Genomic DNA, 17,898 nt, shown 5'->3' with positions numbered 1-17,898 from the left:
TAATCAGTTATTGTTACGGCGATATAAGGTAAGTATTCTCGACGCGTGGTTAGCAAATTAAGTCATTAACTATACCTGATGAGTTTATGATTTACATGCAAAACACCTCCAGTGGATTCTGAAGTCTATGAAGATGAAAAGTAAGACAGAGGTAATTGTTGATGACCTTTTTTCATTATTTAACAATAAAAAGTGCCTATATAATAAAAATTATAAAAATAGCATTTAGCAACTTGGCTTTTTTTATCAAGCAAAAGTAGGTAGATAGCTCTAGCAAGACACTCTTTACCTAATACCTACTCAACATTTCAGAGAGCCAACTTGACCATAATTTTCGAATTACTGCGGATCTTGCTTCAATACTAACGGGTAATGTAGAAGTACATACAATAAGATTTGTGGATACAGATCTGAATTTTAGCAAGGATCATAATGAAATGGCGAGAAAACTTGCACAACAACTTTGACTTTCTTCTCCTCTTCATTTTCATAGTAACGTCCTTCATTTTTTCAGAACATTGGCTTTTATGAGGAAAAATGCTGGGAGATATTTTTCAATATAAAAAAAAACAATTTTCTCGTTAAAACTTAAAACTATACGAAAATTCCACGAATGAATAAAACAGAACAAACTCAACTACAGTACATACATACAAAGGGTGATTAGTTTTTTCATAAAAGGGTTCATTTTTGATATATTCTGACTTTGAGTAAAATTTTGAATGTTCATCTTGATTTTTTCAGGATTTTTAAAATTGCAAGATTATTGATTGTTCGAGATAGGTATAGAAGATGAAATTTTTCAATGTTTTCTCGCCAAAAAATCGATTTTAGAGAGAAACCAAGCATCGCATTCTACAGATAAAATTGTAAAGCATTCTCCCAATTTGGAAAGTGGTCAGTTTTTCTCAATACTTACGGCTTTGTTTTTAAGATTTTTTGAGCAAAAATTTAAAAACCTCCAATTTTTATTAAACGAATGTGTCCTTTTAAATGTACCACCTTGTAAGACATTACAAAATAATACATACCTACATCAAGCAGTGATCCGAAAATTACGGTTCGCGGTTCGTGACATTCGTCATGAAAATTTCGTTGTTGTTTACTTAATGATAAAAATGAACTAGATTTCTGATTTTCAAATTTTCAAAAATTGATGAAATGAATAAGAAATAAAGAAGTAAATTTTAAATAAATTCAAAGTTTTCGTTTTGAACTGTTTTTTAAAAAAAAAAAAAAAACAGATTTGCATTTATTCACGAGTAATAGAAAGGAGAATATCAACACGTCCTTTGGCCAGTCCATTTCACTCCTCCCTCCTAAAGTTTTGAACCATAGAATATCAAATATCAGCTAAAATGTCAAGCCTCCAAAACAATGGCAAGCAATTGAAAAATTTCAAACTTTTTAGACAATGGGGCGCCGTTATTTTGCAGAATAATGAAAGTTCACTTGAATACGAGTATACCCCTCAAACTTTCAATTTTTTTACAATAATTTTTTTTTGAGATGATTTTCATGGGGTTTTATCATTTTTTATGAACTCATAGGTACTAAATTCACTCACAAATTGATTGAAAATTACTAAAAGCACCTTCACACTTTCAGATCTTCATAAAATACTCAAGATCTTATCGTAATGTAATTTCAAAGTTTTTCAATAACTCCTTGAGACATTTAAATTTCATTTGCATGTCTATCGTCGAAATTAATTTCACTTATTACGATCATCGAAACGAAATTCATAAAATACTTACTCATTAATTTTGACAATAAATAAAAACTGGGACACGTTTACAACAATTTTTAGTAATTTATTTTATACATCTTCTCTGGGTAATGAGAATCCTGCCAAAATGTCTCTAGAAATTGGTAACCTTCTAATGCTCATACAGTATTTGAGGACCATCGACTGTCGCCAAGAAAGACCATAAATGATAGACCAGCATACGTATATCCAGTCCAGATGAATAAGAAAAACTAATATGTACTCCAAAATCACGATCCTTATCAATACACGATTATCCTTATTGCTTGTACATCTACATATACATACCAAGACCCAACATCTGGTATTTATCAATAGAATATAACAATAATTTGGGATTGTCACAACTTCTCGTTCACTCCAAAAATTTTCCCCCACCCAATCCAGTTTTTAAAGCGCATACGAGATTTTTTTCAAAACAAAACAAAAGAGAAAAATGTGAAACAGATGACCAGAACATAACACATAAGATACTCATTATGTAGATACATTTATGACGATATTTCGAAAATATCTCTACTTATTTCTGAAATGCCAACACCTCGAAGACCAAACAATTGAAATACATTTTGTATTTTATAAAAGACCCACCAGAAGTGAATTCAGATGTGAAAATTAGATAAAGGTTGAATTTTTTTCGAGATTAAATAATTCACCAATCGTGAGCACAATACACATTACTATATTAAAAGATGATTCGGTGTGGGCAAAAAAAAAAGGAGATTAAAAAGATAAAGAGTGGGTTGATATATGATAAAAAAAAACTACACAATGAATAGGTGCGGCTGTAATATCAATAGGTTTCGGTTACTTCTGACGTATTTAGATCATACCTAAGTAAATCCAACTCGGAATATTATCTAATTAATTATACCATTATCACCGAGTACAATAAAATACTTCACTTGCGTGTAAAAAAAAAAAAGAAAATGAAATATTCAAAGAACCATTATTATTATTACCTTAATCACAACACACTACGGGCCAAAAAATTCACACCGTGTACTCGTCACGAAACAAACTAAATAATAAAACTGATAACGAAGAAAAGTGTTTTGTTATTTTACCTGAAGAAAAGCCCCTTCATCCAGAACTACAGGTAATAACTTCCAATATGATTCAGCCGCGGTTACAGTGCGCGGAATTTCCACAGAGGTTTGCGGCAAATTAGCGATTTTTACGTTAGTAGTCATATATACAAATACGATCGACGTATATCACATTTTATTTTCCCAATGGACAGGTCAAAATATTCAATCATTGATGAACGGTATCATAAGTAGGTAATCATAGATAAAATACGTAATTTGAAGCTCGCTGCGGACAAATACAGGTAGATGCAAAGAGACCGACACAATCACCAAATGAATCAACGCACATAATTTATAATAAATTGAGTAATTCGCAAAAAAATAAAAAAATAAAAAAATAAAAAAAAAGGAAAAATAACCCGCGTTTAGGTCACTAAAAAAACAAAAGGCTCACTTCACCATCACACAGAAACCAAACTGGAAGAATTTGATTTTTTGTAAAATCTCTACATTGAAATCTCAGGTGGATGTAGAGGTAGGTACTTATCAAAAAAAACAACACGCGGTTTTAAATTCGAAATTGTATTGTAGGTACACAGACACTGCGCTAACCGCGCGATAATGTATTTCGTCAAACCTTCCTTCCAGTCATTAGCAATAGAAGGCCAGCCTCGAACTAGCATTTACACAGACACAGTAGAAGATAGACTACCGACTGACAGATAATGTCCATGGATCCGTTTTGTGTCCGTGTTCTTTAACTCTTCCTTAACTTCTCTTCCAATAACCCGGGGCTAAGGTAACACATAAGATACAACTTACAGTCTCTCTTTACACACCGAAAGCGTATTTGTAAAATGTTCCTTCATTGCCCAACGTTAATATCGAATCGTTTAAATCATTATATCGTCGTTTTGATTTTTTTTCTTTTTTTCTACTCCTCTTACTCTTTCATTTTATTATCATTTTTTTCTACAAAAGAGCCGAATTATCTGCCGCGCATTTTCAATCTCGTCTCTCCGACGCGCTTATACGAGTATGTAGGTAATTAAATCCAGCAGTGAAGAAAAATTAATCATTCTGGACCTTGATAATTTACTAAACTCTTTTTTTTTCAACTCAAAAGAATTTTTTTTTGAAAATGTGTTTTAGGTGGACAATAAATTGATTACCATCCTCGGATTAGATAATTTGAAGACATAATAATAAAATAAGCACTCAACATTAGTGGCAGATCCTCCCGAAAATTGCATTCGAAAATGGAAATAGATTGATTCAAGCCAATTCTGTACATCCTATACATTACCTACCTATATAAATCATTTGAAAAATCATATGTAAAACATGAGTGAGTCATTTCGAAAACCCCATTCTGAACTTTTTAAAATTTTTCAGGAAATGAAAAAAACTGTTTGGGCGCTTTATTTTCATGGTATAACAGTAAACTTGTGCAGTAATCGATAGGGCTTATGGCTACAAATATTTCTGTACCTTTACCAGAACTTGAAGTTTTGTAGGCTGCGAGCAATTCCATTGTGAAATATGTGGAATTATGGGGTTTTCGAAATGACTTTTTTTTTTCAACTCTGTAAAGTGACGCAAAATCCTACAAAATCACATAACTTCAATACCCAAAATGATTGTATACGGATTTTCATTCATTTATTGAGGTTATACCTGGAATCTACAATTTAATTAAATTAATGTGATAAAGAAGCAACAAAACTTTTATCCATTTTAAATTCAAAAATTGAATTGCGTTGACGTTTATGAAATTAATGTTCTTTGTTTGTCTTATAAAAAAATGATTTCAAAAACCCCATAACTGCAGGAGTTACGGGGTTTTCGAAATGACAAACGCTGAAATATGCACTTTTGAGCTACCTTCCAACTTCATCAGATAGAGCGTGCAACGCACCATCAGAATCAGTGAAAAACATAAAAACCCCTTAAATGGTGATTTATGGGGTTTTCGAAATGACTGACTCACATAATTCTTTCAAAAAATCACACATTTTTCACTGAAAATTTGCAATTTTAAATAAAAACACGGATTTTTAATACTTTCAAAATTGAAAAATTTATTGGCCAGCTGAAAGTCTCTCAGCAAAAATTCAATTTTCAATTAATCGAGGATGAATACCTCGAGTGGTTTTCTAGTTAAATATTTTTTTCTTAAATTTTTGATTTTTGACTTGTCCCTTTTTTAGTAAAATACCGACTATACGCTAATGCTTGCACAAAATAGTGAATCGAACAAGAACAGTTAAGTAATTTCTAGATTTTGACGAAAATTAGTGAGTAGGACTTCTTTGAGAGGGAGACCATCTAGGAAAATTTTGAGTACTCAAAATTGGGATAATCTTCATAAAAAAAAAACACGGCGTTACCTATGCAGTACCTCGATGATAACTCCTCCCCCCCCCCAATGCGATCCAAGTTTCCAAACCTCTTTCGCACAGTGAGTGGTTTTTTAGTCCTCAATACGAGGGATTTTGTAAGGGATACATCACGAAATAATTTTTTTTATCAATCTCCTGGTTTTTTTCTACAATTAAAAACTGAAAAAATGTTGATAAATTCATGCTCATCAACTGAAATAGATACCTACCTTGATTACCATATTTTTTACCATCATTTCGATCAATCAAGGGTGAATCTACCAGGAGGCAGAGGGTTCTACTCCCCTCCCCAGGCATTTCAAGATGGCAAAAGTTGACAATTTTGAATGTCAAGTTGGCAAAATTGTAATATAAATGAATGTTCAATGATGAACTGATAATTCTGAAATTTGTAAATATGATTTGGAAAAAAGTATTTAGCATGGTATTTCAACCGACTAAGAACGAATCTTGTGTCAATTTTTTTCATTTCAAAATGAAATTTTCAATGGTATCAGAGAAGGGGCATAAATGCTACATTTTTCGCTAATTTTCATGGTGAATCTTGAAAAAGCTAAGTATTAATCTGAGCTATCTTACTTCTCAACATTTTATACAATTTTGGATGTATCTCATCACTCATAGTCTTTTCTCACCAGTTTCGATACATTAATTTCTTACAAATTTTGCTGGATAATTTCAGCAAATTTCAGCAAATCTTTCGAATCTTTAGCAATTTTTACATTCCCTCTTCCTCCCCAGTAAATCTGCCTCTCAGTTGGAAGTATTTTCAAAACTGGAATAACGTCAAAAATCAGTAACAAAAAAGTAGCGATAGGTAGGTACCTCATTGAAAATGAGAATTGCACTTCTTATTCTTTTATCCCACTTCTTTCTCACCTTCATGTGCATCGCCACGACAAATTCTATATTTTTACCCACCATTCTAAATTTACCCAAAGCATTCAATCATGCAATAAAAATCGGATCAAACGAAAATTCCGAGCCTTGGATCAGGTACGCCTCGGTGTACATTGTGAAGAAGAAATTTCAAAAGGTAAACATTAATATTACAACTGTACGCCGTTAATTCCCGATGGTCTGCATCATTAATCAAAATTGCCGAATGCGTCAAAAAAAGCGAAAAAAACTACATAAGCCGACGTATTTTCAAATCGGTGTGCGGGGGTGAGGAAGGGGGATGAGAACTACATTTACCTCAACGTAAAATTCGAGATATGAGGAGAAAGAGAGAGAAACAACCAGTTCACAAGTGTTCGACATACTACACAAGAAAGGAAACCATTATTAATCTGCGCATGGTGCGTATACCTAGATATATACGTTTAGGTACATAGTTGATACGGAGTGTGTGGGTGAGAAAAGAGAGAGAATATGGAAAGCTATAGGGACTATCGAGCTCGGGTTCGGAGTCGAAGCGCGGAAACGTGATTAACGACGGAACAACCAATTCGACGACAAGCGCGTCAAAACGAGGACATATCCAATGGGATTCGGGATTCGCGTCACGCTTAATTTAAAACATTGTACACTGTTTTCTGAATTTTCATCTTTTTCGCGCCAACGCGCCTCTGCCTATGGTTACCTATACGCTTGTCTTTGTTTTCTTGTTTCCCTTTACGCGTAAAAGAAGAGCCGCAGCCGCACTCTTCAAACGTCTCTCGGCCACCGATCGCGGATTGTCTCATTCCCAATGAAACCAACAAAATACACGTAACCGCCGCCAAGCCAACAGCAACGGAAAACTGGTTCGTTCCTGACTGCCGTCGCCATGTTCTCTATGCGTAGGTAAGGTACCTAGGTGTACATTAAATAATGCGCCGGCTAATACCGCCTTTTATAACGCGTGTACAATGAAACAAACCGCGGTGACAGACAGCTCCGAGAGGTCGATTTGCACCAATGTAAAATAGGTAGGTACCAATGCTGCCGGTTGCTGCTGTTCATCCATGTGAAGAAGATATAGGTACTCGTCAAGAAGTCTGCGCGAATGCAAATGCCAACTAAAGATTTCAACTTCGCACAATTATACTCATCGAAACAGGAGCTAAGATCATGGCTCATTCTTTCCTCCACCAACACAATTTTCAGCTATGAGATATGTGTGATACTGATATCGTTGAGGAAATCTCAAAAACTACAGTAAAGAGAAACCAAAATGGAGGCCAATTGCCCAGAAATTGTGAAAAAGTACGCAATCATTGGGTGTCACACGAAACGATATTAAGTAACGAAATTCGGATGAAGGAATATTCTGAAGAAGTATGTCACGAAAAAATTTCCTTTGCTAAACTGCCATATTTAAAGGGAGACCTAAATCGAAAGAAAAAAAATCAATTTCATAAGCAAGTTTCCCACTTTGGGAGAAAAAAATTATTCAAAAATTTAACAACTTTCGTCGAGGAGATTTTTTGCCTTTTCTCCCTAAAAATCACTTCTTTTTTATTATTTTTCTTCGCCTACTTTTTATAAGATTTATAAGTAGAAACTATTTCTATGACTCAATTCTCCCCCTCCCGCTCTCCCACAAAAACAACAACAACGAGATTAAAGAGTCTAGCTAAATGAGTAAAATTAAAAGTACATAGGTTAGATGAAATTTACCTCACTTCGATTTTCTTTCAAATGGCCTCATACGATGTCCTTTGATGAAAGAAAATTCTCCAGAAATTTTCAACGCCTACTTACCTCCACCCTTCTTGTATTTTTGGCCGTTTTATTGCATAATTTTGATAAATTTTCATTTTAATAAAAATGGAAAGAAAATTGCGTTCTTTGGCACAAAAGTTACTCCACATAAGAGGGGTACCTATTTACGATTTTTTTTCTCCACTTAGCTTAGGTTCACAGTTTCAAAGTTTTTCGCCATTTGAAGTTTTCAAACGAAAATTTTGAAAAATCATAATCTTCCTATATTCGGTTTATGCAGCATCTTCGGAGTAATAAGGTTACATCTCAAAAAAGTGAATACTCCGAAGGTGAAGTATGATATCGACAATGAAACAGAAAAAATCAAATCTGCAGGGGAAATGCCACATTCAAAACAATTTTCAGATGAATTTAAAAGTGACACCTCTTTACTTTGACTGGGTTTTCTATACGTTTCCTTCATTTTCACCAAAATGAAAAATTTTTAAAATAGCACTAAAGCGGTCGAAAATACAAGAAGGATCTAGGATATTTTTGTCATCAAGGGACATCATCTGAGGTCATTAGGAAGAGAATCTGAGTGGGATCCGACTTCACCTATACTTACTTATTCGGTAAAAGACCTTTTTTTTTAAATTACAGAACAACAATGCAGCCAATTCATTAAAAATTACCACGTTTTTTTTCTCAAAAATAAACAAAAATACATATTCTCCGTTGTCTCTTACTTCATATTGACCTGCTGATTTTGAAAAAAAAAAAATCAAAATACCTACTTGGTGATGAGATGAACAGATCTTTCTTCGGGTCACAGTTCCGTTTGCTTTACATTGACCCAGTAAGTATTTTCAAAAAAAAAAAATCATCCTATGTACTTTGAAGTGAATAGATTTACTTATACAAGATTTGTTAACTTTATGATTCGCCATCCAACATGCGATAATTTTTACGAAAAAAAAGTATAGAAGGATGCATTTCATACCCGGAACTTGAAATACCAGTAAAAACGAATATAAAGTAGATGAATTAACCCATTTTCACCCCACACCAGTGTTGTCCTTCCTCCTCCCCCTCCACTTCAAAAAATCCAAGAAGTCGTCCTAGAAAAATCTTGGGATTTTTGGTATTTTTGGTCAACATAGATACCGTTGGAAATAGGATTTCAAGCTCTTCCTATGATCCTAAAAAGGGTATAATGCCAAAAAAAGATTTTTTAGATTTTTGAAAAAAAAAAGAGGATACGTTTTAGAGTTTATTTTTTTGATTAATTGAATGTTGTCGGAATTTTTTAATTTCTCTTAGCATTTCTTGAGATCATAACTCCAAAAAAAAAAAACAGGAAATTTCACAAAAGTGAAAACTTTTCTGGAATTTTTTGGTAATCATCTACTTACTAACTTCCATAAAATTCAATCGATTTTAGAAAATTCTTGGGATTTTTTTTGAATTTTTCGATTTTTCTTGGGATTTCTTGAGATCTTGGGGAAGTTTTGAGGAGGAACGAAAAATCTTGCAATCCGAAGATGAATCGTGGGGGTTGGTAACACTGTCCCACACGCATATGTTATCCCAGTTGATTCAATTAAATACTCGTTTCCAAGAAAGAAAAAAAACATTACCTCTGTTGTTCATTTTATGAATTGAATTATTCAGCCAAGTTAAATACGCATAAAAAATTCTCAGAAATACGTCGATAAAATTCTAGACAAAAATTGCGCTTGAAGTCTTCATTTCGGCCATTCTCGTTCTACGTACACAAGATAATTTTGGCATGATATTTACACTCAAACGGTATTCTTTTTATTGGTCGATTACGATGAAAAGAACACACCTACCGCGAACTGATCCGCACTTCGTAATTATTCCGAAGACATCATTCAGCAGTCAGCACTATACATACCTAGACCTACTACACAGTACACACTTGAACAGAAAACTCACCACAGCTCCATTATTTGAACACGATTATGTGATGTTGTAATCGCAATCAATTGTTTTATTTACTTTTAGTGATAAACTTTTCGAAAATGAATACCCATTACCCATTACCCACTTCCCAGTACCTGTAGGTATAGGTATAGGTATAGGTATTTAGGTGTTACATGCGCAATGCAGGCGATCGCTTCAAATAAATGATTCTGTTTCAGTGAGCGCATGAAAATAAGTTACCATAATAGAGTGTAATTACATCGGTCAATGCAACGCCAATGAGTATTTGATGAAAATTATACGTTTTGAAAAGACCGTTCAAGTAAACGTGTAATGTTCGATAGATGACCAACCCTAGTCGTTAATATTATATGACTACCTAATACTCTAACCGAAAGTGAACGCTTACAATAATTCCCTGTTCATTTTCAACGTACTAAAATGATTTATAACTATTTACATCGAATAGATGCTGAGGTGTTTTTTTTCTTCATTCAGCGTTATTTTTTTATCCTTCCCTCCTGCGTGTAATAAACTCTTACTTGCGCTACAAGTATAGATACCAGAGTACTGCACGGTTAAGTTAAAATAGCCGGATAACCGCCGGAGCTATCGGCTAATTTAACTACAGGTTACAAACTGCAGTTACTTTTGTCGGCGCGCGCAACCAGCGGTAAGTTAGGTTAATAACCATACGTTAACCGCATTCGGTTCTCTGGTGTCTCAACAATACATTTTGGTGACTCATCAAACAGATAAGACAGAATCGAACATTACATTTCCGATAAGAGCGCGGTATAATCGCAGGTAGTTTAGTCATTTTAACTACAAAATTATCCGCATAGGCTAACGCTAATATAACTGCTTTTGGATGAGTTATATTTGGTAGCTTACCGCACACGACACGCGACTAACGCAGATAACTTTTAACTATACCGTGCAGGACTCTGATAGATACATAAACGGTAGCTTGTGGGTATAAACGCGTGCATGGGTAAATTCACAAAGGATACCTTTTTTAACACCTTATATACGTATTATTATGCCTACGCTTGGTGTATTTACGTTATTACATCTATACACCCGCGTCACCCGCGCAGTTTCAACTCATTAATTGTATTTGTGCAGCTTTGACACTTGTGTACCTACTTGTATTAGGTCTAGGTCGTCGACCGTATATAATGGACGAATAATTCAAATCGCAGGAAATGACGGCCACATTTTGGATGCAGAATCCTGGAAACGTTCTGCACATGCGCCAAACATGATGCTTACGGCGTTGGTGGAGAGAGAGACGGTTCACTAGTTCAACCCACCCATGTTCATTGTTCAACCAGTAAACCGTCTCTCTCTCCACCAGCACCGTAAGCGTCATGTTTGGCGCATGAGCAGAAGGTTTCCAGGATTCTGCATCCAAAATCTAGGCTTCACATTTTGTCATTTTTTCACCGTTGAATTATTCGTCCATTATATACGGTCGACGGTCTAGGTACAAGGTAAGGTACGAGCAAAAGAAAACTCCATCCATCCGATGGATACTTCTACGTATATGAACTCGAATCTTTTCTTCATTCACTCAATCGCCCAAAACCGAGTAAGTAAGTATACAATTGAACCGGTTACAATGTACTCGAAGGCACCATAGGTATTAGGTTAGGTCTAGGTACACCACACATACTATACTCGTACGTACATTTCAGCATCAAAGAAACCTATTGCGACGACGACGCCTAGGTCTAGGTAGAGGCATAGACGCTCACATACATGCATTACATACGCTGGCTCTAACATGGTCGAAAATCTTTGTGGCTTGCATACCTATTACCTACCTACTTGAAATCAGTCGTAATTACAACAGCTAGGTATACATATTGTAGCTGGAGCTGCAGAGCGCACAAAGCTTACATATACTCTTACTCTTCCGTAATACCTTTCTCATATCAACGAATAAATTAGTTTAAAAGGAATTATTAACCCTGGTACCAAAACGAAATTAGAACGCGCTTAGAAACTTAATGTCTGCCATATTACACGTAATTACTTTGGAAGCAATTTAACCATCGATTGTGAGAAGTACATTTCAAAATAGATGTACCGTTTTTACCGTAAGGTAAAAAACGATAAATCACCAACTGCTAACCGTTCATACGACCGTTTTTAGTGCTGGCATATTCGCATTTTATCTTTGAATTATCTTTGTAACTTAATGATGGTACTTCGTTGGCAAATTAACGAATAAATCTTCCCGGTTTGAATCGTAAATGAGTAAAATATGGCAGAAAACAATCATTTCGACCAAGAAAAACCTCGACTTGAGCATAATTCTACGTACGTATATGTGTACCTACTTCGAACACGTATGCGATGCCGCCGTCAAGGATTTATAGGATCTAAAACTTGCCTTTCTTGGACTCGGTCAGAGTATTTGAAATTTTCCAAATTATACCTGGACAGTAGCAAGCGAGTACCTACCAGGAAAATATACGATTTAGGTAGTTCGCTGTTTATGAAATGAAATTTGTAATCAATTTGAAATTTCTACCAAAAAGACCTAACAAATGATCCAATTAGGGGAGGAAGAGCTATAGAGATGACAAGAAGTTTCTTAAGCACGACTCGTTCGTAAGGGAAGAATTTTGATGCACGGGCTATTCTTTTATTCATTATAATTCATCATCAAAACCAGCTAATGAAGAAATTCAGTACATTAATAAATGCAACAAAAGAAGAAATTCAATTCACGCAGCACAATTTTTAGGACTAGGTAATAGGTATACGTATACGTACAACATCTACTTAGTTGGACATCACGAAATTTCAACTATTTTCGTAACTTCAGCATGACCAAGCCAAAGAAACAAGGCACAGATCTTTCCATAGTTACTGATGAAATATTTATTTTCTAGTTGAAAAATTCTAAAAAAAACTTCGATTGCGAATACGTTTTCTGGAACTTACAAATTGAACAAGAATTCGCGTATAAACTCGCCATCTTGGAATTTCGCGATTACCACTTGGAACAGTAGAAAGGGTGCCCATAAGCACCGCTCCAAGTTCCCGAGAATCGAATCCAAAGTCCGATTCGTGGACAATTGGAATTAGGAGTCGAACATATTCAAGTTCCGGTTATTAATATGTACCAGATCAACCGAACCGAAAGAATCCGATTCCGAAGTTCAAAGACCACAGAATCACTTCAAGTCTGCGCAAAAAGTAACCGGAAATGTCGAATAATTCATTCTGAAACGATGATTCGAAATCGTCTCTTTTTCCTTTTTCTCTGTTTTATAGAATCTTCAAATGAATATGGCTATGCATACGATACTCGCACAAAGTGGTGGAATTTAATAACATGATATAGAAAATAAAACATCCTAATCTATCAGCACTTCGGTATGGAATTACCAAATACTATAACAAGAAAATCTTCATACGTCAAAAAGAAGAGTAGGTAAACATCTTGTTTACATCCAAGCCGAAATATGTTATAAGACGAAGAATACCAATTCACTTAATGGTATTTTTGTCCTCCACATCAAAAACATTACACTATACAGCACGTCGAGCGTGAAAATACGACTGAAGATTTACCAATTTTAAAACCAAGCTCTTCGCGTAATTTTTTCCTCCTATTTTAACAAGTTGATAATTAATCTCCGGGCAAAATTAAGAATAATAACGGGTCATGTCGACCTCGTCCGAGTAAACAATAATACCTTAAATGGAAACCAGGTCCCAACTCCTAAACGAACATATATTCATCATAATTAATTTCTCTCCAGCACCAGCTGCAAACAGATGATTTCGAAAACCAGATCGAAATGAAAAATAATCCTTTCAAAACGAAAATGACCCGACTAACGTTAAATGCTAATGCCACTTCGGTAATGTCTTTATTAACGCCCGATAATAGACTTATTAACACCTTTGGAGGAAAAAAACGCGTTTATATTGCGAGGGATTTTTGCAGCTACATTACTCAACGTTGCTGTTATAGCTCGAAGGTAAATGATGCTTATGAGAGAATCACCCGCGAGGTTTAGGAGGTTTAACTAACTCAGGCTTCAGAAACGATGTGTTTTTTTTTTATGGGATCTTGTTAAGTATATGGGCCGCGCAATAGAAAAGTACCAAAGACGATGCAATGTGTTTAAAAATATTCGAATTTTAAATATAATTATTTAAAGTATGAGTATAGAGTAATCATTTTTAAAATTCTTGCCACGATATAATAGGTTCAATTTATTTTACATGTGTATATATACCTAACGGAGAATGGGTTTGTAAGATCACAATTTACACATTAGTACATGTATACGAAATAATTTTCCCAAGCAGACAACAGTTTTATTTGATCTTTCAAATTCTCTGCAATTAGTTCAAAAAGTTTCAAAATTTTTGGAGAATGGCCTTCCATTTGAAAAATGACAGAAATCGACGAAATTAAACGTTTAAATTTTTGATCCTTTTTTACAATAGGAATACCTGAGGACATTGAGGACAGTTGCAGAAAGATCATAATTACAATTTGATTTCTCACCATTCGATGTTCGAATTTCCAACTTGAAATCCTCAACCTCGACGTTATTAGTCTATTTGTAAATACAAACTCGTATATTACCATAAAAAGAGTATGCAATGTGTTAGACCTAGCATAGTCGAAAAGTAACTAATTATCTTGCGGTAAAATATGAAGAGCCATTCTTCACAAAAGGATAGAAAAAACATGTCTCAATGTTGACGCAACTTGCCCGTCGATATTTTTCTTTTTAATACCTAATGAAACATTCAACTTTTTTTCGTACAAGCCACACCATTGCCAGCGAGAGCGACAACAAATGGTAATTTTTCGTATCAGATGGAAAATACCCAAACGTTATCAATCCACGGAGAAACATCGCAATGTCAATCGAAATGCCGGAAAGTCTCTCGGTTCACGTATATGAAACCAAATACATTACCTATACACTCTTTTACATACGTACATACATACGTAACTCACCTAATTATTTCTATTTTTGAAACAGTGAAATTGCATATATGGTATGATCGTTGCGCGTCAAAGTAGATACATATTACGAGTAAGTATTAAAAATGCACAAAGAGCTTTTTAAAAAAATAATTTGAGGAAAAGTAGAAGCAAAAATAATACCATAAATTAGCTTGGATGGGAATAAAAAATTTCTTTGCAAAAAGTTCCAAAAACTCACCCTTAAAAAGAAATTCATCATTTAAAATGACTTAAATGTGACAACATACTGCATTTGCACTCTGATACCCTTTTACACAATTTTGGCGATATGTATGTAGTTAGAATTGAATTCATTGATGGCTGAAAGTATTTCGTAGTTTTAACAACGTAAAAAATATCTCAATGGAGTTTGCGATGTTGCCGGAACGAAACTTGGGGTAAATTGGACTACATTTTCAGGGTACAATCATAATTTTTTTCAATGAATAATATTAAGGAGTTGAAAAAACATCGGAACATCAAACCACTCACTCATTTGGATGATTTTTCTGAACTTTATCGCATTTTGAAAATCGATTATTCGGCACTTTTAGGGGCTGATAACTTTGTAATAAATAGGCTTAGGCCTATCATGTATAGTTACAGCTTTTTTGTTCGTACTATCGTACTGATGAGTAGAATATAAGGTTTTTTTTATATCACATCACATGAGAGCCAGGCTGTATGATGTTAAGAGAATCGGAAAATGTTAATAAACAGAAAGTTTGGAAGAACATATGTAGTTAATTTTTTTTTTCAGTAAATGCTTGAAAATCAAATTGCTCAAATGAATTATTCAATTTAGAATAATAATTTCGTTCCAAAATTTCATAAAACAAAAAAAAAATATTTTGAAAACATTTCATCGTCTTCAAAAACGACAAACAACTCAAACTAAGAAACCAAAAGACGAAATGAACTATGTACGAGCTGTTGTACACAAAACAAACAATATTCAAACAGTTCATTGACCTCGGTCACACATGATATGGGGTTTGTAATTTTTTGATTTCTTAACTAATTAAAAGTATAAATGAGTGGTGCGAATACCTAAGTGAAATCATTAAAATTGACCACATGGACTCCAAAATCCATCAAAACATTCAAAAACGTTCCAACAGCAACGCAACAGGTGTACCTCTACCTACTAGTACATTATAGTACGTTTCGTTGAAATGCCTTGATAGTGTACTTATGCAACTTGACTAACACGCGTGAAATCATCCGTTGCAATCAGAAAGAGGCGAAGCACTTTGATTTCAAGAATCAGGAATTCATCCGGATGGATGAGAACTGAGAATAACTAGAGAGATGAACTTTTTGAATATTTTTATGAAAATGGAACGCGAACAAGTAGGTACATCTGAGAAGAATTAAACACGCGATTTGGACAAACGACGAAGGCGTCGAGTTATTTGTACTCGAGACTGATGTAGTGATGTAAAACTGAATTTTACACGCTTATTCAAAGAACGACTTATATTGTCAAAGGTAAATATTGAATATTTAACCAACGGAAGCTACCGCGGTTACGAAGTCAAAAATGCCACGTCACAATGTACACATCTCAGGTACATACTTAAGAAACCAAAATATCGCATAGGGCTGGACGTTATACCTAGATAATAATCTGGTTCATCCGATTTAAGCGTTTGATTAGGGTACAGAATTTTGCCAATCTTGAAAGGATCAACTGGCGAAGGGATTCGTCAAGAAAAAAAATTAAGCAAGTTATTATTTGAAAGGAAAAGTTTCAGAGTTAAGGATATGATTTCCGGTGAATTAATTTACCACTCTGTTTTTCGATTACGTTTAGGGAGATAATTAAAACGTGTACTTTTTGTGATTAATGAGTTCTTTAAAAAATATTTCAATATTCTAATTTTTTTCAAAATAACCCCATTATTTTGCGAAAAAGAAGCTTGATTATTTTACGACGAGTATATTTCAACAAAATGCGATATTTTTTCGCTCTCAAATCATTATTTTTCAAAATCAAAATTGGTACGTAGCAACATCATAGATACATATACGTAGTTACGTATCATAGTACCTATTACCTAATTTCGTCGATTTTAAAATACCCACTTTCTAGCATACCTACCTCCTACTACCTATTTAAAAAATCAGGTTCATTTTTTCATTTCAATTTCTTTCTGTTTTTTTTTTTTTTTAAATCAACGGTTTTTATATTTTTTTTTGTTGTTCTTTTAGTAGGCAATATTTTTTTTACCATTTTCATTTTTTTATACTTAGCTGAAAAACACTTCACTATAATAAGTACCTAGGTAATAAGTATATCTAATACATTTTTTTTTTCAAAAATGACTACTTTTCTACCATTTTCTTCCTCTATTTTTATGCAACATTGGAACATTACAAAAATCTACGCTCACTTCGCTAAGGCTGTCGAGAACGGGAAGAAAAGTGTAGTTTCCTCAGGGCTTCAATTTCTTGGAGGCCGAAAAATCAAGTTCTTCCGATGAATGATTAAGTACGTAAGTTAGTAATAAACCGTATAGGTAAGAGAATTAGAAGTAAAAAATTCATCAGACAATTTTAATTTGTTTTTTTTTTTGAATACATACTTAAATAATGGATCAAATTCAATAATTTTTCCATGAATTTATAATTCAGCTCACGAATGATGGCCCTACCCTTGGCACACAAAAACGATTCAAATTACAATTTTAAACATTTTTGAATTCTCCTTCTTTCAACAAAAATTTGGAACATAGACATGAAAAACTTTAAACAAAACGAAAAACTACCGTACCTAATACCTAAATATATTCTCCATCGTAGAATTTACTCAAAATTGTATTTTGAAGTAAAGAACAAATTGTTATGGTAAATCTTATAACCACTTTTTTTTCAGGGTACAATAATACAATACATACTTGACTCGTGAGCGGGCAGGATAAGAAGGATTTGTGAAATAATGAAATCAATTAGGTAGATAGTAAAATTGCAAGGGAAGCAAAATGCTCATGAAATAAAAGGTATACCTAATTTATTAAAATAGAACACAAATTAATGCGGTGATGAAAATTGATGAAAATGATAAAATGAAGTAGAAATTCAATACCTATAGTAACCACGTGTAGT

General features: G+C 34.0%; 1 protein-coding gene across 1 annotated transcript in view; it reads right to left on the bottom strand.

The window, feature by feature from the left end:
* The window catches only part of cnc (cap-n-collar), a 91,205-nt gene that overhangs the window by 15,896 nt on the left and 57,411 nt on the right, over positions 1-17,898 (bottom strand). The gene's annotated exons all lie outside the window — the stretch shown is intronic.

The sequence above is a fragment of the Planococcus citri genome, chromosome 1 (assembly GCF_950023065.1).
Source record: "Planococcus citri chromosome 1, ihPlaCitr1.1, whole genome shotgun sequence".
Classification (NCBI taxonomy): Eukaryota; Metazoa; Arthropoda; class Insecta; order Hemiptera; family Pseudococcidae; genus Planococcus; species Planococcus citri.
This window is presented reverse-complemented; position numbering and strand designations above follow the sequence as displayed.